General features: G+C 41.5%; 1 protein-coding gene across 1 annotated transcript in view; it reads right to left on the bottom strand.

Moving 5' to 3' along the window:
• LOC100663049 (interferon-induced very large GTPase 1-like) overlaps positions 1-1,852 on the bottom strand; it is a 105,095-nt gene extending 103,243 nt beyond the window's left edge. The window contains exon 1 of the mRNA XM_064288510.1: positions 1,711-1,852. The gene's annotated coding sequence lies outside the window, so the exon portion shown is untranslated. The remainder of the gene's footprint in view (positions 1-1,710) is intronic.
• Between the last annotated feature and the right edge of the window lie 23,114 nt (positions 1,853-24,966).

The following is a 24,966-nucleotide window of genomic DNA, read 5'->3' as shown; positions in this document are numbered from 1 at the left end:
CTTTCCATGCTTCCAATAGCACCTTCTATTACAGTGGCATCACTAGAGGAGGTGTCACCACCACCCTCTTCTGCCCATGGACCTCCTCTCCTATCAGACCATACGGAATCCTTAGTAATGTTTTTTTGTACCAATGTAAATCAGAATTCCCTGGCCTTGCAAGTGCCACCCTACCCTGTAAATCCACAGCACAGGCGGGGCTGGTGGGTGAGGAGTTCCTTCCTGGGGTTACTGAGTCCAGGCTCGGGTGAGAAGCCATGGGGCCCAGAAGGGGAGGGCCCGGGGAGAGAGTGCCCTTCTAGCACCCTGCGGCACCCCGCCCCCTCTTTCCTCAGGCGAGCGAGCCTGCGGCTGGCACATCCCTCCAGGGGCCAAGGCCAACAGGCCTGTCCCCACCCCAACCGGAGTAGGGCGCGGTGCCTGGAGTTTCGTGATAAGGGTCCGAGGGCCACCCAACTGGCGGCCCAGCGGGGGTCCTGGCACCATCACACGAGGGGGTAGGGCCGTCTGGGGTGGGGTTCTTAAAGGGCCAGTCTCTCAAGGGCTGTGGGGTGGAGGGAAATCAGCCGCTGAGCCAGTGCTCCAAGCAAGGCCTAGAAGGAGCGCTGTGGCTGAGCTGTTGGATGGGGGAAGAGGGCGGTACAAAGGGCCCAGGCATGGGTGTGGAGGTGGGCTCCTGGTTGCAGGTGGGCCTCTGTGTGTCCACATTTTTGTTCCACGCCTGTGGCAAGACACGCAGCCTCACGCCCCCCCGCCCACACACCCCGCACACCTGGCTGGCTGCCTCGCACGCTGTCGATCCCTCTGACAGTGTCATTTGGTGCAGTCTGCAACCCTTCCTCCCTCTCCCCGGACTCCCCTAGTTATGCCACAGTTCTGTTACATGTGTCTTACTGACAATGTTAGACTTTACCTGAGCCCCACTTTGGACGTGTTATCAGGCGGGACTTGTCCTTGGAAAAGGACATCATACTTGGTAAAGTAGAAAAGCAAAACCCATTGTCCTGAAGTAGATTCCAACCCACAGTGACCCTACAGGACTGAGTAGAACTGTTCCTTAGGGTTTCCAAGGAGCATCTGGTGGATTCAAACTGCTGACCTTCTGGTTAGCAGCCAAGCTCTTTAACTACACCACTAAGGCTTCTGGTAATGCAAAGGGTCAGCGAAAAAGAGGAAGACCCTCAACAAGATGTACTGACACAATGGCTACAACAGTGGACTCAAAGATAGCAACAATCGTGAGGACGCACAGGACCCGGCAGTGTTTCCTTCCGGTGTACCTAGGGTCACTGTGAGTTGAATATGACTCCAGGCACCTAACAGCAACATAAAATGCAATTCCTTTGTGCCTGATATTTGGGATGTTTTCAAATTTTACAGTCAAGAACATTCTCCCTATTACAAAATTCCTTTCCCCTTATTGCAATAATCCTTTCAAATAAAGCTTCTCCTTGCCTAAAGCTGGGTTTGTTTTTGACAATACAAGTGATCAAAATGTTTCTTAATATTCTCGTTTCCCCCAGACTTGTAGCTCTGATTTTTGAATAGTCATGTCAATGCATATTTGTGTTCTTCACATGTCTTACTCTCCCTGTGTCTCTGACTCTGCTCCCTGGGCCTCTTTTCATCAATTTCTCTTCCTATTTTAGTGTCTGGGCTTGTTGTTGTACCTCTCTGTCTATGCCATTTCCCTCCTTATTCTTCACTTACCTGTCTCCTTGAGACCAAGCTCCTATCTTCAGGTTGCTCCAGAGAGACCTGGATGTAGAGTAGGTTCATTCCCTGAGTCCAGCAGGCTGGTGACTCACAGCTCCAGCCCACGCTCTGTCTGCCTCTGTGGCCGAAGGACCTGAATATATGCTTGGGTCAGGATGTGAAATACTGGTTTCGGTTTTGTTTTTACTTTTTTTTTTTTTTTCCTTTTAAAGGAATCTTGGTGATTAAAATGAAACCTGTATATTTTTATCATGGTCCTGGGCTTTAAAATTACTGCAAATAGAAAACAAATACTGGTCTTGCGTGTGTACGTGTCTGTGTTTGTATGTGTGTGTGTGTGAGAGAGAGAGAGACAGAGACTCTGTATATACACCTGTATTCATTGAGAAACAGTTCTAATTCTGCTGGAATCCAGATTTCTGTGGGTCCGTGGAGTTGAGATAACCCGTTGCTCTCAAACATCCTTTTGAACCTTGAGCCATGAAGAAACTGGTTTCTAAAGTCACCTTTGAATCAAACAAAATGTCTAAGATAAATCCCCAAAGACTGTTTTGTCTTAGGCATCGTGCTCTTTTAAAATAATTATGTATGTGCAGTTTCACCTACAGAAACACCAAAGGTCAGACTAGAAGTTTGTTGTAGGATAAATCAGTAATTATTTTAATTGTTTTTCAAGACAATGCTGCTTGAAATCCTTCCTGGCCACAAATTGATTTATCAGTTTTTTTCTGGCCCTTTTTCCATGGTGATGTTGATAAGATGGGGTATAAAAGCCTTTGGAGGCTCTTGTATCTTCAAAACATTTTTGATTTCTGTAGTCAAAATGCTACCTCAATTTGCAAATCATATATTCAATAAACTTCAATCAATTTTTATTACTGGCTTAATATGCTTTTGTTTTAACAACATGGTGGTGGTGGGGTGATCTCTGGAAGGATAAAGCACTTGGTAGAAACTGGAGAGGAAAACAATCCTAGTGAGGAGACATGGGGCACATTAGGTTGTCTTCCTCAGGGGAAGTGCTTTAACTTCCTTTACTCTTCCCTTTCTCAGCTCACCCAGGACAAAGAGATAAGCATGTTCTGGTGTGAATGAAATCAGTTAGTTTTTCTTTCCTGTAAAAGACCTTTATGATAGAATTAGCTTCACGACTTGAAGCTCTGCTTTTTTTTTTTTTTTTAATTTAATGTAATAGTTTGTTTCAAAACTAACTAAGGTTCCAGCATTGTATTAGCTGATTTGGACGATTCAGCACTAAAATGGGCTAAACTCTTATTTAAAAGTGTGCTGTGTGAAGATCTGTAAAAGCATACTCCGTGTTTGTGGTGAGAGAGAGAATTTCACTACTCTAACACCATTTTTTTAACACCATTTATATTAGAACTTTTTTGTCATGTTATTTCTGACAGCTTTCTTTCAAACCTAAATCCAGTGTAAAGCTTTTTGTTTTGTTGATTATTATCTTTCTAAAAAACATAATTTAAGATTGCCCATAGAACAGTACTCCCTGTCCCAGTGTTGTTTTTCTATTTCAAACTTTTACTGTCATTGTTGTATGTCATCCATGCCTCATAGGGGTTTCCTAGACTGTAATCTTTAGAGGAGCAGATCCCCAGCTCTTTTCTCTTGCAAAGCAGCTGGTGGGTTTGACCCACCGACCTTTTTGTTAAGCAGCTCATTGCTTAGCCATTGGGCCACCAGGGCTCCTTTTATTTTTATATACACACACATTCTTCCAGATGAACTTCATACTTGTTTAGTCAAGTCCCTTTAGAAACCCTACACCACTCTGTCTATATCCTGCCTCCCACCCCCAGTATGCCTGCACAGCTCCACCTGCGTGAATCTATACTGAGCCTTCTCTTGCTGTGTTCCCATAGCCCTTTTTCCTCACTTTATAGTGCTCCTGTCTCATGGTGCTGTATTGCAGTTGTCTCCAATCCCCCAAACCTCAAACATCCCACCTCCCAATGCTCCTTCTACTTGTGGGCATATTCTTTGTTATTGTTGATGTTAGGTACCATTGAGTCGATCTTCGACTTATAGCCCCTCCATGTAACAGAGGAGAACTGCCCAATGGGGTTCCCTGGGCTGTAATCTTTACAGAACCAGATTACCAGATTTTTCCTCCATGGAGGTGCTGGGTAGCTTCAAACCGCCAACCTTTGGTTAGCAGCTGAGTGCTTCTGTCTTATTCATCTTTATATCTCTACTTCCTGTCACCCAAAACCCAAAACCCAAAACCGAGCCCTCTCAGTTGATTCTGACTCATAGCAACTCTGTAGGGCAGAGGAGAACTGCCCCAGAGCATTTCCAAACCCGTAAATCTTCATGAAAGCAGACTGTACATCTTTCTCCCATGGAGTGGGCAATGGGTTCAAACTGCCAATCTTTCGGCTACCTGCCCAGTGCTTAACTACTGTGCCAAGATGATCAAGAAATGTGATGACTGACTACAGTTTTAGCATATCTGTCTGAGCTAGTTTCCTCAGGTGTATGTGGGGTTAAGGAGCCCTGGTGGTGCTAGGCTGCTAACCGAAAGGTCAGCAGTTCAAACTCAAAAGCCACTCTGTGGGAGAAAGATGTGGCAGTCTGCTTCAACTGCTTCCATGAAGATTTACAGCCTTGAAAACCCTATGGGACAATTCTACTCTGTCCTATTGAGTCAAAATGAGTTGGAATTGACTCGATGATAATGGGTTTTAGTCTTTATTTTGTGGGGATATTTATAACTATTTCAGTTAATTGACATGAAACACAAAGCGGGACTGGGATGATGTCTTACTGATAAATTAGAATCGTTATTTTTTTATCATTTTTTCTTAGAGTAGGAGCATAGGTGTTTTCTAATGAGCAAGAGTTTTAATGTCAGTCAGAGATAAGCTTGAGTCCAGGATCCAATAGTTACTAGCTTTATTACTTAAGGAATACTGCTTTCTTTGCCTAAGGGAAAGTCTTGGGAGCTGGAAGACTGACCTAAGTGATGGGAGGCACCTGAATGATGGACTGAATTTGTTTGTGGCATTAATACTACCTACCTCAGATAATGAGAATAAAGACAAAGTGAGATGATGTAGGTTAATCTATACCAGTGCTTGGCCTAAAACAGATATTCAAATATGAATTCTTTTCTCTTCAGTACACACTTGGCTTGAATATCAACTCTGGGAATAACAAGAGACATGAGGGAGGATCTCTCCAGCTTCTATGTTGCTGCAAATGTTTAATTTGAACCTCCATATGAGTGGCATGACTTTACAGTTCTTGCAGGGAATTTTTTGCACTCTTGTGCTTTGCCTTGCATTATTGTCTCTCTGTTGCTATGCTGAATCCTCAGATGTTAGAGTCTGTGTCTGATCCACCTCAGTTTCCCTCACAGTGTGAGCACGTTGCCTGTATATGGTAAGAGCTCATTGAATTTGTTGTATAAATAAATGAACTAGGAAAAGAATGCCCAGGGTCTCCGAATCAAATTCACAAGCAAGTTTATTCCATCACATAGGCTCCTCCTGTTTCGCAGTTCAATCCCTGATACCAAGCGCAGGCTTTCACTTCTCAGTCTCATCTCGGTCCCCAGAAAGTTTTGCTTATATATATTTTTAAGACAGGGAGCAAAGGCCCTGAGATCAGAGGGTGCCTGTTTGAGGAATAGCAAAGAGACTGGTGTGGTTAAAAGAGAAACAAGTAAAAGAGAAAGAGACTATACTGATAGCGGGTTGAGTGTGGAACCTAGGGAGTTACTAACACAGGGAACAGAGGGGCCCCCAAATCTGCAAAGTAACAAGAAATGGGCCAGGGCGCCGAAACAAAGCCATTCCCCAGAACAATGGGGTCGGATATCTAAAAATAGCCCACAGACTTCTTTAAAGTTGCCTTTCAGAAGCAGCTAGAGAAAACCAGCCCCAGGGACATGCGCAGAACATCCACCGGCGACTGCTATGTGACCCTCCAGCAGGGGCAGTGAGGGGCTGCAGCAGCAGCCCAGAGACTGCACAGGCATGACACCCCATAATAAGTCCTGCTACGAATCCCAGAGGCCTCCGGGACAGGAGCCATCTTGGAAAGCTGCTGTTTGTGCACCTTAATTAACATATCCCCACCTGTGTCTACGAATAAACATGAATCTTTTCCCACACAAGAACATTTAAAAATTCAGGCCCATCTTTTGTTCTGTGAGACAGGGGGTAAGCTTTGCTCTAGGCCCTCCTCCTCTCCACTTGTAAGCCTCTTCAAGAAAGCTTTGCTCCTGTGGAAAACTACTTGCCTTACCTGCTCATTCTTGACCAATGAAAGGCAAGAACCTTATTCCCGTAACATTTTGAGAAAAAATTTTTAAACAGAATGTTTGCTAAATGATTATTAATGACTGTTCTTTGTGAGCTGTTATCTGCATGCTTTTGTGCATTTTCTTTTCTGCCAGTTTTCTAATTTAAGTTTCATTTGAAAAATTCTAGCCCTTTTTCTGAATAAACTGGGGGAAAAAGAATTCACTCAGACCTTCCCAGGGATGCCTGGGAACTGCCCAGTGACCGGGGGCCTGCTCAGGGAGAGCACTAGGGTGAGGCTGGAGAAATGCCTTGGGTTTTAAGGAATCTGACAATGAGTGTTTCCTAAAATTTTGCACCCTAGGTGCCTCACTTGCCTCACTTGCCTCACTTGCCTCACACTACTTCTGGGCCAAGCCCCAGCTTTGACTAAAAGTTCTGTGGAGTGAGCAGAGACTGGGGAACAGGAACACAGCGATGAGGGAGTACAGGGCAACTGAGGTCCTGGTTCTCTCCTGCCTGGGGATTTCCCCTGATCATTTCCTTCAAGTTGGCTCATCTTTGCCTAAAAGGTGATTTTCTTTAAGGGACTCTGTTAGCCTCTTCTGATAACTGGTGGGAGATTCTTGCCAACAGAGAAAGAGAAAAAGAGGAAGAAACATCAGATAACCAATGAGCCTAGAGGCATCAGATCCTGCCTTCAGTGGGCGTCTCTCTATAGTTCTCAGGGCAGTGCCCAGCTCAATCAGAAGGGCTTTGCTTCCCAAAGGAGGTAGAAAGGAAGAACATCTCCCTTTTTCCTGTGCACCGTGAGTCTTCCTGCTTCTGCGGCCCAATCATAGCTCCACCCTACTCCAGAAAACAAAATTTGGAGTAAATTATCAGGTGGCATTATCCTTGCAAATATGGGGGGTATGTGAATTTGGACTGATTTGTCCAGCTTAAGAGATAGCTATTGTCATTAGTCTCCTTAAAGTCACTATTTACATGGCAAGTTGACTCAGAGAACTTTCTCATTACTTCTAGCTGCGTGATCAAGGGTCACTCTCAGTTTTTCCTCTTATTTATCACATGACATCATCCCAGTGCCTGACCCAAAGCCAGGGCTCAAAAAATTAATTCCTTCTATCTCTTCTTCCCATTTCAAGTCCTACATAAAGAACCCTGCACTGTAAGCTCCAACTCAGCCTCCTGTGGGGATGTTGAACCCAACAATGCAAATCAGGAGGTGGAATTTAAGGACGCTTCCACTACCAAGCCAAGGGGAGAACCCTCTGCACCTTTCTAGACATTTTGACACTTCCTGCAAGTTATAGTATTGAGCACCCTAGGATACACTATAAATGTCCACCACTGGGAAGCTGGAAAAGGTGAAAATTTGTAATGGGTGGTCATATAGGGTGGCCTCTGTTACACAGATGCTGAGGGACTTTCAGCATGGCCAGGAAGCTTAGCTCAACAGAGTGGCCACTGGGAAAGTAGTGAAGATGGGCTTAAGGGAGAAGATACCAGAGAGGCAGCCCTTTCAGACTTCTCTGGCCCTCAGTGGGATTCAGCTGCCTTCTGGTTCCACTGGTGAATATTGAGAGCATTAGAAGAGACTGTTAATCACTACCCCTGGGGCTAGGGACCATATCTGAATTGTGAGCCGATATAGGCTTTTTGTTAGTTTGACCAAATAGAGACTTGTAATTGCTATAATTTTGGAGGAATATTTTTGAATCCACAAACTGTTGAACCTAGAGAAATTGCTTACATATTCAATTCAAGCAAATTCTGTTGGCTCTACCATCAAAAAATATACTGATTCAGCCACTTCTGACCACATATAGCACTAGTTCCCACCCTGGTCTAAGCTACCTTCGTTGTTAACCATTGCTATTACTGGGTTATTGCAATAGTCTTCTAACTCATTTCCCTATATTATCTTTGCCATTCTGCTTTACCCCCAACCCACTCTCAGTGAATATTCCACACAGTAGCCAGGGTGATTCTTTTAAATGAAAACAGGATGCCAGGCCTCTGCTAAGAAATGTCCAAGAGTATTCCAACTCAGTCTCAGCAAAAGTAACTACATATGTCCCACAAGACCCTATACCATCTGCCACCCTACTTCTTCTCAACTCTTCCCACTCTCTCCCTTGTGCTACAGCCAGACTGGCTTCTTTGCTGGTCCTCCTGCATTCCAGGTACACTCCCAATTTGGACCTGTGCCTTTGTTCCCTCTATTTTCAAAAACTCTTCCCAGCTATCCCCATGTTTCATTCCTTCCTTTCTTAAAAATTCTCCCTAAGTATCATCCTACCTGTAGAAGCCTTCCCTGATGACCCTGTATTACATATTGATCTTCTGTGCCTGGTACTCATCCCCTTTACTTTCCTATATTTTTCTCCTTAGAACTGACCACCATATAACATAGTCATTACTTGTTTGTTCACTTATTTTCTCTATCCACTAGACTGTAAGTTTCTTGAAAATAGGGGCTTTCTTTCATTCTTTTTTTCTTTTCATTCTAGAATAGTAGCCACAACATGTTAACCAAAATGAAACTCATTGCCATCAAGTCAATTCTGAATCATAGTGACCCTATAGGACAGCGAGAGAGAACTGTTCCATAGGATTTCCAACTTTGTAATCTGTATGGAAGCTGACTACCACATCTTTCTCCTTCAGAGAGGCTGTTGGGTTTGAACCACTGATTTTCAGTTAGCAGCTGAAGGCCTAATTACTGTGCCACTAAGGCTCGTTAGAACATATTTTCGTTGTTGTTAGGTGCCATTGTGTTGGTTCCGATTCATAGTGATCCTATGTACAACAGAACGAGACACTACCTGGTTCTGCGCCATCTTCACAATTGTTGTTATGCCCATTGTTGCAGCCATTGTGTCAAACCATCTTGCTGAGGGTCTTCCTCTTTTTGTCCACTCTCTACCAACCATGATGTCTTTCTCCAGGGACTTTTCTCCCCTGATAGCATGTCCAAAGAATGTGAGAGAAAGTGTCCCCATCCTTGCTTTTAAGGAACATTCCGGCTGTACTTATTCCAAGGCTGATTTGTTCCTTCTTTTGGCAGTCTGTGGTATATTCAATATTCTTTGCCAACCCTATATTTCAAAGGCACTGATTCTTCTCTGTCTTCTTTATTCTTTGTCCAGGTTTCACATGCATATGAGGCGATTGAAAACACCATGGCTTGAGTCAGGCACACCTTAGTCTTCAAGGTGACATCCTTTGTTTTTTAAACACTTCAAAGAGATCTTTGCAGCAGATTTACCCAATACACTGAGTCATCTGATTTTTTGACTGCTGCTACCATGGATGTTGATTGTGAATCCAAATAAAATGAAATCCTTGACAACTTCACTTTTTCTCTGTTTATCATGATGTTGTTATTGGTCCAGCTGTGAAGATTTTTGTCTTCTTTATGTTAAGGTGTAATCCATACTGAACGCTGTGGTCTTTGATCTTCATCACTAAGTGTTTTAAGTCCTCTTCACTTTCAGCAAGCAAGGCTGTGTCACTTCCGTATCACAGGTTGTTAATGAGTCTTCCTCCAATCCTGGTGCCATGTTCTTCCCCACACAGTCCAGCTTCTTGGATTATTTGCTCAGCATACAGATTGAAAAGTATGGTGAAAGGATACAACCCTGATGCACACCTTTCCTGACTTTAAACCAAGCAGTATTCCCTTGTCCTATTGGAACGCCTGCCTCTTGATCTATGTACAGGTTCCTCATGGGCACAATTAAATTATCTGGAATTTCCACTCTTTGCAATGTTATTCATAATTTGTTATGATCCACACAGTGGAATGCCTTTGCATAGGCAATAAAACACAGGTAAACATCTTTCTGATATTCTCTGCTTTCAGCCAAGACCTATCTGACATCAGCAATGATATTCTTTGTTCCATGTCCTTTTCTGAATCCGGCTTGAATTTCTGGCAGTTCCTTGTTGATGTACTGCTGCAGCCACTTTCTAATGATCTTCAGCAAAATTTTACTTGCATGTGATATAGGGTCGCTATGAGTTGGAATCGACTGGAGAGCAACAGGTTTGGTTTGCACTTTCAGCATTGCACACCTTTGTTGAAAAATCTCAGTTCCTTCAGGCCTATTTTTCCCCAGTGCCTTCAGTGCAGCTTCCCTTTAGCTCTGTCTTAGTCACCTAGTGCTGCTATAGCAGAAATACCACAAATGGATGACTTTAACAAAGAGAAATTTATTTTCTCACAGTCTAGTATTCTAGAAGTCCAAATCCGGGGCATCAGTTCCAAGGAAAGGCTCTCTCTCTCTCTGTTAGCTCTGGAGGAAGATCCTTCTCATCAGTCTTCTCCTGGTCTAGGAGCTTCTCCACTCAGGGACCCCGGTTCCAAAGGACCCGCTTTGCTCCTGGTGCTTCATTCGTGGTGGTATGAGGGCCCCCCTCTCTGCTCGCTTCCCTTTCCTTTTCCCTCTTGTAAGATAAACGGTGGTGCAGGCCACACCACAGAGAAACTCCCTTTACATCGGATCAGGGATGTGACCTTAGTAAGGGTGTTGCAATCCCACCCTAATTATTATTTTTTAATTGTGCTTTAAATGAAAGTTTACAATTCAAGTTAGTTTCTCATACAAAAACTTATGCACATGTTATTATGTAACCGTAGTTTCTCTTCCCACAATGTGACAGCACACTCCTCCTCTCTACCCTGTATTTCCCATGTCCATTCAGCCAGCTCCTGTCCCCCTCTGCAGTCTCATCTTGCCTCCAGACAGGAGCCACCCTCATAGTCTCGTGTGTCTAGTTGAGCTAAGAAGCACACTCCTCACCAGTATCATTTTATGTCTTAGGGTCCAGCCTAATCTTTGTCTGAAGAGCTGGCTTCCAGAATGGTTTCAGTTCTGGGCTAACAGAGCCCAGGGGCCATGACCACTGGGATCCCTCCAGTCCCAGTTAGACCATTAAGTCTGATCTTTTCATGAGAGTTTGATGTCTGCATCCTATTCTTCTCCTGCTGCATTAGGGATTCTTTGTTGTGTTTCTTGTCAGGGCAGTCACTGGTGGAAGCTGGGCACCATCTAGTACTTCCAGTCTCAGGCTGATGGAGTGTCTGGTTCATCTGGCCCTTTCTTTCTCTTGGGCTCATATTTTCCTTGTGTCTTTGGTGTTATTCATTCTCCTTTGCTCCATGTTGGTTGAGACCTACTGATGCATCTTAGATGGCTGCTTTCTAGCTTTTAAGACCCAGATGCCATTGACCAGATGCAGAACATTTTCTTAATACACTTTGTTATGCCAACTGACCTAAATGTCCCCTGAAACCATGGCCCACAGACCCCTGCCCCTGCTGCTCTGTCCCTCAAAGTGTTTGTTTGTGTTCAGGAAACTTCTTAAGTTTTGGATTATTCCAGTTGAGCTCACTTCCCCTGCATTGTGTGCTGTCCTTCCCTTCACCTAAAATAATTCTTGGCTGCTATCTAATTAGTGAATACTCCTCTCCCTCCCCTCCTCACTTCCCACCCTTGTAACCATCAAAGAATTTTTCTTCTGTGTTTAAACTTGTTCTTGAGTTCTTATAATAGCGGTCTCATACCATATTTGTCCTTTTATGACTGACTAATTTCACTCAGCATAATACCTTACAGTTTCCTCCATGTTATGAGATATTCCGTGGATTCATCATTGTTCTTTATTGTTCATAGTATTCCATTGTGTGACTATACCATAATTTGTTTATCCATTCATCCATTGATGGGCTTCTTGGTTCTTTCCATTGTTTTGCTATTGTAAACAGTGCTGCACTGAACATGGGTGTGCATATATCTATTATCTGAAGGATATATTCCAAGGAGTGGGATTGCTGGATTGTATGGTAGTTCTAATTCTAGCTTTCTAAGGAAGTGCCAAATCTATGTCCAAAGTGGTTGTACCATTTTATATTCCCACCAGCAGTGTATAAGTGTTCCAGTCTCTCCACAACCTCTCCAATGTTTATTATTTTGTGATTTTTGTATTACTTCCAGCCTTATTGGCCACTCTGATTCTTTTTAACATAAAATTATAATCACAAGTGGAGGGCAGCCACACAATACTGGGAATCGTGGCCAAACCAAGTTGACACATATTGTGGGGGAGCACAATTCAGTCCATGACAAGTACCATTCATTGGTTCCTGATAGATGCTACCTCCCGAAATGGTTGAATGTTGACCAATTCTTTTTGTGTATTCCTTCCATCTTCTTTTCATGCTTCCTGCATCATTTAATATTTTCCCCATAGAATCCTTCAATACTGCAACTTGAGGCTTGAATTTTTTCTTCCATTCTTTCAGCTTGAGAGATACCAAGCGTGTTCTTCCCTTTTGGTTTTCTATCTCCAGTTTTTTGCACATGTCATTGTAATACTTTACTTTTGTCTTCTTGAGCTGCCTTTTGAAATCTTCTGTTCAGCTCTTTTACTTCATCATTTCTTCCTTTTGCTTTAGCTACTCTGTATTCAAGAGCAAGTTTCAGAGTATCTGTCTTTTCTTTCTTCACTGTCTCTGCAATGATCCCTTGCTTTCTTCATGTGAGATGTCCTTGATGTCATCTCACATGTCATCTCTTCTTTGGACATTAGCATTCAAAGTGTGATATCTCTTCTTGAGATGGTCTCTAAATTTAGGTGGGATATACTCAAGGTCTTACTTTGGCTCTCCTGGACTTGTTCTAATTTCCTTCAGCTTCAACTTGAACTTGTTCCATAGTTGGCTCCTGGCCCTGTTCTGATTAACGATATTGAGCTTTTCCATCATCTCTTGACACAGATGTAGTGGATTTGATTCCTGTGTATTCCATCCAGCAAAGTCCATGTGTATAGTCACCATTTCTGTTGTTGAGAAAAGATATTTGCAGTGAAGAAGTCACTGGTCTTGCAAAATTCTGTCTTGCAATCTCTGGCATGGTTTCTTTCAGCAAGGCTGTATTTTCCAACTACCAATCCTTCTTCTTGGTTTCCAACTTTCGCATTCCAATCACTGGTGTTTATCAATGCATCCTGATTGCACGTTTAATCAATTTCAGACTACAGAAGTTGCTAAAGAGCTTCAATTTCTTCATCTTGAGCCTGAGTGGTTGGTGCTTAAATTTGAATAGAGTGGTGCTTAAATTTGAATAATATTCATAGGATTGGGCAGTGTTTCGTTCTGTTGTGCATAGGGTCGACTTGATGGCACCTAACAACAACAACAAGTCGTATTAATTATTGTAGAAGTATGGATTTATCATATCACTGACAGTTGTACTTCAGGATAGATTTTGAAATGTTTTGATGATGAATGCAACGCCATTCCTCTTCAAGTGGTAAGTCCCAACACAGTAGGCCTTATGATTGTCTGATTTGAAATGACCAATATCAGTGCATTTCAGGTCACTAATGCCTAGTATATCAAAGTTTATGCCTTCCATTTCTTTTTTGATGATTTCCAATTTTCCTAGATTCATATTTTGTACATTTCAGATTCCAATTATTAATGGATATTTGCAGCTGTTTCTTCTTATTTTGAGTCACGCCACATCAACAAATGAAGGTCCTGAAAGCTTGACTCCACCCACATCATTAGGGTCAACCAGTTACATTTTGAGTGCCTTCAAACCTGAGGGGCTCCTCTTCTAGCGCTACATCAGACAGTGTTCTGCTGCTGTTCGTAAGGTTTTCACTGGCTAATTCTTTTCAGAAGTACACTGTCAGGTCCTTCTTCCTAGCCTGTCTTAGTCCAGAAGCTCCACTGAAACCTGTCCACCACAGGCGACTCTTCTGGTATTTGAATACTGGTGGCATAGCTTCCGGTATCACAGAAACATGCAAGCCCAAAGATAAGACAAAGGGACTGATGCGTGGGGGTAGAACATATTAGGGGCTTAATAAACATTTTTTGAATAATTAAATGAATATATAAAATAGTAGTGTTTTTCTCAATTTTGTCAATGTTGGATCACCTTATTTATAACATTTTGTAACCTTCTTATATTCACATCTTACTTTGTAGATACATAGGAATAGCTTCAGTCTTCTCAATGCCTGCTTTAAATTTTACTGAATCAATAGACCACTTTTTTTTTTTAGTAACCTTCAACTAATGGAGGAAACCCTGGTAGCACAGTGGTTAAGAGCTATGGCTGCTAACCAAAAGGGTGGCAGTTCAAATCCACCAGGTGCTCCTTGGAAACCCTATGGGGCAGTTCTACTCTGTACAATGGGGTCACTATGAGTCAGAATCAACCAGATGGCAACAGGTTTGGTGGTTTTTGGTCAACTAACGGATGTTTACCTGTTTTCTAAACTTTCTCTTTTATGTACAATTCTATGATGAATGCCTTTGCTCGATTTTCTTGTATGTATTTACATAATTACTCGGATAAATTCCTGGGAGTGGAATTGTTAGGTCATGCCCTTGAAGTATCACCAAATGTCTCTTCTACGTACTAATTTTTCTGTATACTATCAGTATATAAATGTTTCCATTTTCACACATACTGGCTAAAATTGCCATTGTTATTTGTTTTAATCTCTGTCAGCTTTGTTTTAATGTTCCACTTTACCTTTGTTTCAATGTTAACAACATTTCAGTTTTATTTATATATTTATTGACATTTCAGCTTACTGGAAATGCATTTTAATTTTTTTGCACATTTCTTTTTGATGTACTTATCTTTTCATATTAAAAATGGCAAATTTTTGTCTTTATATTGCAAATATTTTCCCTCTGTTGTATCTTTAATCTTTTTTTTTTTAATAACTTTTATTAAGCTTCAAGTGAACGTTTACAAATCCAATCAGTTTGTCACATATAAGTTTACATACATCTCACTCCCTACTCCCACTTGCTCTCCCCCTCTTGAGTCAGCCCTTTCAGTCTCTCCTTTCTTGACAATTTTGCCGGCTTCCCTCTCTCTCTATCCTCCCATCCCCCCTCCAGACAAGAGTTGCCAACACAATCTCAAGTGTCCACCTGATATAATTAGCTCACTCTTCATCAGCGTCTCTCTCCCACCCGCTGACCAGTCCCTTTCATTTCTGATGAGTTGTCTTCGGGGATGGTTCCTGTCCTGTGTCAACTGAAGGTCTGGGGAGCATGGCCGCCGGGATTCCTCCAGTCTCAGTCAGACCATTAAGTTTGGTCTTTTTATGAGAATTTGGGGTCTGTATCCCACTGATCTCCTGCTCCCTCAGGGGTCCTCTGCTGTGCTCCCTGTCAGGGCAGTCATCGATTGTGGCCGGGCACCAACTAGTTCTTCTGGTCTCAGGATGATGTAGGTCTCTGGTTCATGTGGCCCTTTCTGTCTCTTGTGCTCTTAGTTGTCGTGTGGGCTTGGTGTTCTTCATTTTCCTTTGCTCCAGGTGGGTTGAGACCAATTGCTGCATCTTAGATGGCCGCTTGTTAGCATTTAAGACCCCAGACGCCACATTTCAAAGTGGGATGCAGAATGATTTCATAATAGAATTATTTTGCCAATTGACTTAGAAGTCCCCGCAAACCATGTTCCCCAGACCCCCGCGCTTGATCCACTGACCTTTGAAGTATTCAGTTTATCCCAGAAACTTCTTTGCTTTTGGTCCAGTCCAATTGAGCTGACCTTCCATGTATTGAGTGTTGTCTTTCCCTTCACCTAAAGCAGTTCTTATCTACTGATTAATCAATAAAAAACCCTCTCCCACCCTCCCTCCCTCCCCCCCTCGTAACCACAAAAGTATGTGTTCTTCTCAGGTTTACTATTTCTCAAGATCTTATAATAGTGGTCTTATACAATATTTGTCCTTTTGCCTCTGACTCATTTCGCTCAGCATAATGCCTTCCAGGTTCCTCCATGTTATGAAATGTTTCAGAGATTCGTCACTGTTCTTTATCGATGCGTAGTATTCCATTGTGTGAATATACCACAATTTATTTACCCATTCATCCGTTGATGGACACCTTGGTTGCTTCCAACTTTTTGCTATTGTAAACAGAGCTGCAATAAACATGGGTGTGCATATATCTGTTTGTATGAAGGCTCTTGTATCTCTAGGGTATATTCCTAGGAGTGGGATTTCTGGGTTGTATGGTAGTTCTATTTCTAACTGTTTAAGATAACGCCAGATAGATTTCCAAAGTGGTTGTACCATTTTACATTCCCACCAGCAGTGTATGAGAGTTCCAATCTCTCCGCAGCCTCTCCAACATTTATTATTTTGTGTTTTTTGGATTAATGCCAGCCTTGCTGGTGTGAGATGGAATCTCATCGTAGTTTTAATTTGCATTTCTCTAATGGCTAATGATCGAGAGCATTTTCTCATGTATCTGTTGGCTGCCTGAATATCTTCTTTAGAGAAATGTGTGTTCATATCCTTTGCCCACTTCTTGATTGGGTTGTTTGTCTTTTTGTGGTTGAGTTTTGACAGAATCATGTAGATTTTAGAGATCAGGCGCTGGTCGGAGATGTCATAGCTGAAAATTCTTTCCCAATCTGTAGGTGGTCTTTTTACTCTTTTGGAGAAGTCTTTAGATGAGCATAGGTGTTTGATTTTTAGGAGCTCCCAGTTATCGGGTTTCTCTTCATCATTTTTGGTAATGTTTTGTATTCTGTTTATACCTTGTATTAGGGCTCCTAGGGTTGTCCCAATTTTTTCTTCCATGATCTTTATCGTTTTAGTCTTCATGTTTAGGTCTTTGATCCACTTGGAGTTAGTTTTTGTGTATGGTGTGAGGTATAGGTCCTGTTTCATTTTTTTGCAAAGGGATATCCAGTTATGCCAGCACCATTTGTTAAAAAGGCTATCTTTTCCCCAGTTAATTGACACTGGTCCTTTGTCAAATATCAGCTGCTCATACGTGGATGGATCTATGTCTGGGTTCTCAATTCTGTTCCATTGGTCTATGTGTCTGTTGTTGTACCAATACCAGGCTGTTTTGACTACTGTGGCTGTATAATAGGTTCTGAAGTCAGGTAGAGTGAGGCCTCCCACTTTCTTCTTCTTTTTCAGTAGTGCTTTGCTTATCCGGGGCTTCTTTCCGTTCCATATGAAATTGGTGATTTGTTTCTCTATCCCCTTAAAATATGACATTGGAATTTGGATCGGAAGTGCGTTAAATGTATAGATGGCTTTTGGTAGAATAGACATTTTTACTATGTTAAGTCTTCCTGTCCATGAGCAGGGTATGTTTTTCCACTTAAGTATGTCCTTTTGAATTTCTTGTAGTAGAGCTTTGTAGTTTTCTTTGTATAGGTCTTTTACATCCTTGGTAAGATTTATTCCTAAGTATCTTATCTTCTTGGGGGCTACTGTGAATGGTATTGATTTGGTGATTTCCTCTTCGGTGTTCTTTTTGTTGATGTAGAGGAATCCAAGTGATTTTTGTATGTTTATTTTATAACCTGAGACTCTGCCAAACTCTTCTATTAGTTTCAGTAGTTTTCTGGAGGATTCCTTAGGGTTTTCTGTGTATATAATCATGTCATCTGCAAATAGTGATAACTTTACTTCTTCCTTGCCAATCCGGATACCTTTTATTTCTTTGTCTAGCCTAATTGCCCTGGCTAAGACTTCCAACACGATGTTGAATAAGAGCGGTGATAAAGGGCATCCTTGTCTGGTTCCCGTTCTCAAGGGAAATGCTTTCAGGTTCTCTCCATTTAGAGTGATATTGGCTGTTGGCTTTGCATAGATGCCCTTTATTATGTTGAGGAATTTTCCTTCAATTCCTATTTTGGTAAGAGTTTTCATCATAAATGGGTGTTGGACTTTGTCAAATGCCTTTTCTGCATCAATTGATAAGATCATGTGGTTTTTATCTTTTGTTTTATTTATGTGATGGATTACATTAATGGTTTTTCTGATATTAAACCAGCCTTGCATAAAAAAAACTAAATAAATCCCACTTGATCAGGGTGAATTATTTTTTTGATGTGTCGTTGGATTCTATTGGCTAGAATTTTGTTGAGGATTTTTGGATCAATGTTCATGAGGGATATAGGTCTATAATTTTCTTTTTTTGTAATGTCTTTACCTGGTTTTGGTATCAGGGAGATGGTGGCTTCATAGAATGAGTTGGGTAGTATTCCGTCCTTTTCTATGCTTTGGAATACCTTTAGTAGTAGTGGTGTTAACTCTTCTCTGAAAGTTTGGTAGAACTCTGCAGTGAAGCCGTCCGGGCCAGGGCTTTTTTTTGTTGGGAGTTTTTTGATTACCGTTTCAATCTCTTTTTTTGTTATGGGTCTATTTAGTTGTTCTACTTCTGAATGTGTTAGTTTAGGTAGGTAGTGTTTTTCCAGGAATTCATCCATTTCTTCTAGGTTTTCAAATTTGTTAGAGTACAATTTTTCATAATAATCTGAAATGATTCTTTTAATTTCATTTGGTTCTGTTGTGATGTGGTCCTTCTCATTTCTTATTCGGGTTATTTGTTTCCTTTCCTGTATTTCTTTAGTCAGTCTAGCCAATGGTTTATCAATTTTGTTAATTTTTTCAAAGAACCAGCTTTTGGCTTTGTTAATTCTTTCAATTGTTTTTCTGTTCTCTAATTCATTTAGTTCAGCTCTAATTTTTATTATTTGTTTTCTTCTGCTGCCTGATGGATTCTTTTGTTGCTCACTTTCTATTTGTTCAAGTTGTAGGGACAGTTCTCTGATTTTGGCTCTTTCTTCTTTTTGTATGTGTGCATTTATTGATATAAATTGGCCTCTGAGCACTGCTTTTGCTGTGTCCCAGAGGTTTTGATAGGAAGTATTTTCATTCTCGTTGCTTTCTATGAATTTCTGTATTCCCTCCTTGATGTCTTCTATAACCCAGTCTTTTTTCAGGAGGGTATTGTTCAGTTTCCAAGTATTTGATTTCTTTTCCCTCGTTTTTCTGTTATTGATCTCTAGTTTTATTGCCTTGTGGTCTGAGAAGATGCTTTGTAATATTTCGATGTTTTGGACTCTGCAAAGGTTTGTTTTATGACCTAATATGTGGTCTATTCTAGAGAATGTTCCATGTGCGCTAGAAAAAAAAGTATACTTTGCAGCAGTTGGGTGGAGAGTTCTGTATAAGTCAATGAGGTCAAGTTGGTTGATTGTTGTAATTAGATCTTCCGTGTCTCTGTTGAGCTTCTCACCGGATGTCCTGTCCTTCTCCGAAAGTGGTGTGTTGAAGTCTCCTACTATAATTGTGGAGGTATCTATCTCGCTTTTCAATTCTGTTAAAATTTGATTTATGTATCTTGCAGCCCTGTCATTGGGTGCGTAAATATTTAATATGGTTATGTCTTCCTGATCAATTGTCCCTTTTATCATTATATAGTGTCCTTCTTTATCCTTTGTGGTGGATTTAAGTCTAAAGTCTATTTTGTCAGAAATTAATATTGCTACTCCTCTTCTTTTTTGCTTACTGTTTGCTTGATATATTTTTTTCCATCCTTTGAGTTTTAGTTTGTTTGTGTCTCTAAGTCTAAGGTGTGTCTCTTGTAGGCAGCATATAGATGGATCGTGTTTCTTTATCCAGTCTGTGACTCTCTGTCTCTTTATTGGTGCATTTAGTCCATTTACATTCAGGGTAATTATAGATAAATAAGTTTTTAGTGCTGTCATTTTGATGCCTTTTTATGTGTGTTGTTGACAATTCCATTTTTCCACATACTTTTTTGTGCTGAGGCATTTTTCTTAGTAAATTGTGAGATCCTCATTTTCATAGTGCTTGACTTTATGTTAGTTGAGTCGTTACGTTTTTCTTGGTTTTTATCTTGAGTTATAGAGTTGTTATACGTTTTTGTGGTTACCTTATTATTTACCCCTATTTTTCTAAGTAAAAACCTAACTTGTATTGTTCTATATCGCCTTGTATCGCTCTCCATATGGCAGTTCAATGCCTCCTGTATTTAGTCCCTCTTTTTGATTATTGTGATATTTTACCTATTGCCTTCCATGATTCCCTGTTATGTGTATTTTTTTAATTAATCTTAATTTGTTTGTTTTTGTGATTTCCCTATTTGAGTTGATATCAGGACGTTCTGTTTTGTGACCTTGTGTTGTGCTGGTATCTGATATTATTGGTTCTGTGACCAAACAATATCCTTTAGTATTTCTTGTAGCTTTGGTTTGGTTTTTGCAAATTCTCTAAACTTGTGTTTGTCTGTAAATATCTTAATTTCGCCTTCATATTTCAGAGAGAGTTTTGCTGGATATATGATCCTTGGCTGGCAGTTTTTCTCCTTCAGTGTTCTGTATATGTCGTCCCATTCCCTTCTTGCCTGCATGGTTTCTGCTGAGTAGTCAGAACATATTCTTATTGGTTCTCCCTTGAAGGAAACCTTTCTTTTCTCCCTGGCTGCTTTTAAAATTTTCTGTTTATCTTTGGTTTTGGTGAGTTTGATGATAATATGTCTTGGTGTTTTTCTTTTTGGATCAATCTTAAATGGGGTTCAATGAGCATCTTGGATAGATAGCCTTTCGTCTTTCATGATGTCAGGGAAGTTTTCTGTCAGGAGTTCTTCAACTATTTTCTCTGTGTTTTCTGTCCTCCCTCCCTGTTCTGGGACTCCAATCACCCGCAGGTTATCCTTCTTGATAGAGTCCCACATAATTCTTAGGGTTTCTTCATTTTTTTTAATTCTTTTATCTGATTTTTTTTCAGCTATGTTGGTGTTGATTCCCTGGTCCTCCAGATGTCCCAGTCTGCATTCTAATTGCTCGAGTCTGCTCCTCTGACTTCCTAGTGTGTTGTCTAATTCTGTTATTTTATTGTTAATGTTTTGGATTTCTACATGTTGTCTCTCTATGGATTCTTGCAACTTATTAATTTTTCCAGTATGTTCTTGAATAATTTTTTTGAGTTCTTCAACAGTTTTATCAGTGTGTTCCTTGGCTTTTTCTGCAGTTATCCTAATTTCATTTGTGATATCATTAAGCATTCTGTAAATTAGTTTTTTATATTCTGTATCTGATAATTCCAAGATTGTATCTTCATTTGGGAAAGATTTTGATTCTTTTGTTTGGGGGGTTGGAGAAGCTGTCATGGTCTGCTTCTTTAAGTGGTTTGATATGGATTGTTGTCTCCAAGCCATCACTGGGAAACTAGTTTTTCCAGAAAATCCGCTAAAAAAAAAATGCAGTCAGATCCCTATCAGAGTTCTCCCTCTGGCTCAAGCTATTCAGATATTAATGAAGCCGCCTGGGGAGGGTGGGGAAGGGAACAGAGAGATAGGAGAGTAGCACCTCAGAATATAGCCAGAGTTGCTTGTCTTGCTTGGAATGACTATTGTATCCGAGACTCCCGGGGGGCGCGTCGCCTATGTGTGCTGGCTGTGTGGAGATTGCCCCCGGGGGGTCTGGCCCGCTGGAGTCACGGTCAGATCCTCCGCTTCCAGCCCCACGCCCAGCGTCAAGGCTCCCCTACTGGGACGGTGCACTCTCGACTCCAAAATCAGTCGCTGCCTCCCGGGGACTCCTCCTCCCTCCAGCCGCGTGGCCGTGCCGCCTCCGAGAACCAGTTGGGCCTCCTCCCGGGGTTAGTTCAGATGGGTGGAGCAGGTCCCCGTGCTTGTGCCGTGACCGAGTGTCCCGGCTGGGACGCTGTTCTCCCCGCTCCAATACCAGTCGCTGCCTCCCAGGGACTTCTCCTGCTGGCTGCGTCCCTCGCCGTCCGCGCAACCCGGCTGGTCCCCTTCCTGGGGTTAGTTCAGGGGGGTGGAGCAACTCTCCGTGTTTATGCCGTACCTGCATCCAGTCCAAATCCCTGCGGGACGGTTCCCGGGCTCGGACGCTGCTCTTTCTGCTCCAAGACCAGTCACTGCCTCCCGGGGACTTCTCCCACCGGCTTCATCCCACGCTGCCCGTGGAACCGGCTGGTCCCCCTCCCGGGGTTAGTTCAGGGGGGTGGAGCCGCTCTCTGTGCTTGTGCCGTACCTGACTGGTACGCTGGCTCCAGGCTCTGGAAACAATCGCTGCTTCCCCGTATTAGTTCGTTCTCCATCTCTAAATCTGTGTTTGTTGTTCAGGGTTCGTAGATTGTTATGTATGTGATCGATTCACTTGTTTTTCCGTGTCTTTGTTGTAAGAGGGATCCGAGGTAGCGTCTGCCTAGTCCGCCATCTTGGCTCCGCCCCCCTGTATCTTTAATCTTGATTGTGTCATTTTTGTTGTGTTTTTGCTTCATAAAGCTTTAAATTTATATAAAATTATTATCTGTAACCAATGGACCACAACTAGCAGAACCTCCACCTACTGAGCCCAGAACAAATAAAAATTGTGCTAGAGATTTTAGACCTCCAGTTTCAGAATCTTCTAACTCTTGTAGTGAGTTTTTGAATTTAACTGTCTGTGAATCTCAGATAAGACTATCTCGTTTTGTCATGTGGTTCTAATAAAAGGTAGTTCAAAGGGAAGATAAAGGGGCTTAGGAGAGTCTATTTACTCTGTGCAAAACACAAATCTAAGGTGTTTATTAACACATTCCTTCCAGTGATATTGTGAGGAAGGTACTATTATTAACATGAATCTTTTCCCACCCAAGAACTTTTAAAAACCCAGGCCTGGCTTTTGTTCTGTGGGACGGGGGTAAGCATTGCTCTAGGCCCTCCTTGTAGTATTATTATCTCTATTTTATACATGGTACGACTGAGTCACAGAGAGATTAAGTAATGTGCCAAAGACACTGGAGGTGACTACTAGTAATAATAAAGAGAAGCATTAGTAATTTTACTGGTACAATTGTGGTAATACTGCTCTGAAGATAGGGAACAGAGCACCCTCCCAAATCTGCAAACAAAGTATAGAAAATGGGCCAGGGCCCAGAAACAAAGGCATTCCCCAGGACAATGGGGCGGGATATCAGAAAATAGCCCTCAAACTCCTTTAGAGTTTTCTTATAGAAGCTCTGGATAAAACCAGCCCCAGGGACATGCAAGGAACATCCACCTGTGGCCACTGTGTGACCTTCCACCAGGAGCAGTGAGGGGCTACAGCAGCAGCCAGGGACTCAAACATGGGGAGTGAGAGACTGTGCAGGTGTGACACCCCATAATAAGTCCTGCTATGAATCCCAGAGGTCTCTAGGACAGGAGCCATCTTAGAAAGCTGCTGCGCGTGCACCGTAGTTAACACATCCCTGCCTGTGCCTATGAATAAACATGAATCTTTTCCCACCCAAGAACTTTTAAAAACCCAGGCCCGGCTTTTGTTCTGTGAGATGGGGGTAAGCATTGCTCTAGGCCCTCCTCGTCTCTGGTTGCAAGCCTCTTCAATAAAGCTTTGCTCTTGTGGAAAACGCTATGTGCCTTACCTGCTCATTCTTGACTGGTGAGAAGCAAAATGGAGGACAACCATATGATACTGGGAATCATGGCCTAAGTTGTTTTTCTTTTTTGGCCTCTAGGCATTCAAGGAAATCTTTGTGACCACACAAGCAGAGCACATGCTAAAGAAACAGAGACTTTAGAGACCACACACAAGGAAGAATATAGTTTTTACACAAAGAGTTAAGAAAAGTCACTAAACCAACAACTGCAACCTACAGCAACCAAAAAAAAAAAAAAAAAACCTGAGCAAGGGGAAGAATCAGAATTCCAAAGTTCCACGTTCAAATTTAAATATTCCCAGTTTTCAGTAGAGGTAGAAAATCTAAACAGATCCATAACAAAAGAAGAAATTGAAGATATCATCAAACAACTCCTAACAAAAACAAAAAATGTCCCAGTTCAGACGCTATCTCTGGGGAATTTCACCAAATATTCAGAGACGAGCTGACACCAATTCTACTCAGACTCTTCCAAAACACAGAGAAGGAAGGAATACATTCTAACCTATTTAGGAAGCTAGCATCACCCTGATACTAAAACCAGGGAAAGATACCACAAAAAAGAAAATTACAGATCAATATCCCTTATGAATATAGATGCAAAAATTCTCAACAAAATTCTAGCCAACGAAATTCAACAGCATATCAAAAAGAATCACGCATCACGATCGGGTGGGATTCATACTAGGAATATAAGGATGCTTCATCATCAGGAAAATTCATTAATGTAATTTACCACATAAATAAAACAAAGGAAAAGAATCATATGGTCATCTCAACTGATGCAGAAAAGGCATTTCATAAAATCCAACTCTCTTTCCTAATGAAAATTCTCAGCAAAATAGGAATAGAAGGCAAATTTCTCAACATATTTAAGGGCATATATGCAAAACCAACAACCAACATTATTATCAATGGAGAAAGACTGAGAGATGTCCACCTGAGAATAGGTATGAGAGAAGGATACCAACTATCACCACTTTTGTTAAATATTGTAATGCAAGTCCTACTCTGATCAATAAGACAAGAAAGGAAGAAGTAAAACTATTGTTGTTTGTAGACAACATGATACTTAGAAAATCCTAGAGTTTCCACATTAAAGCTACTGGATCTATTAGAAGAATTCAGCAAAGTGGCAAGGTACAAGATCGATACACGAAAATCAGTTGAGTTCCTTTATACTGACAAGGAGAACTCTGAAATGGAAATCAAGAAAACAATACCATTTACAATAGCTCCCCAAAGGATAAAATACCTAAGAAAAAATCTAACCAGGGATGTAAAAGACCTATACATTGAAAACTACAAAATGCCACTGCAAGAAACTAAAAGCGAGCTTCAAAAATAGAAAAATATTTCATGCTCATGGATTGGAAGACTTAATATTGTGAAAATGTCATTACTACCCAAAGTGATCTATAGAAACAGTGCAATCCAAATTCAAATTCCATCCATATCGTTGGCTAAAATGTAAAAATATATCACCAACTTTATACAGAAAGGAAAGATACCCTGAATAGCCTAAGGAATATTAAAGAAGAAGAACAAAATAGGAGGCTTCACACTCCTGGATTTCAAATATACAGACACAGTAATCAAAACAGCCTGGTACTGATTCAAAGACAGACACATAGACCAATGGAAAGAATTGAGAACCCAGAAATAAATCCATTTGTCTATGGGCAGGTAATTTTCTACAAGGAGTCAAAGTCCA

This window comes from Loxodonta africana, chromosome 7 (genome assembly GCF_030014295.1).
Source record: "Loxodonta africana isolate mLoxAfr1 chromosome 7, mLoxAfr1.hap2, whole genome shotgun sequence".
Taxonomy (NCBI): Eukaryota; Metazoa; Chordata; class Mammalia; order Proboscidea; family Elephantidae; genus Loxodonta; species Loxodonta africana.
This window is presented reverse-complemented; position numbering and strand designations above follow the sequence as displayed.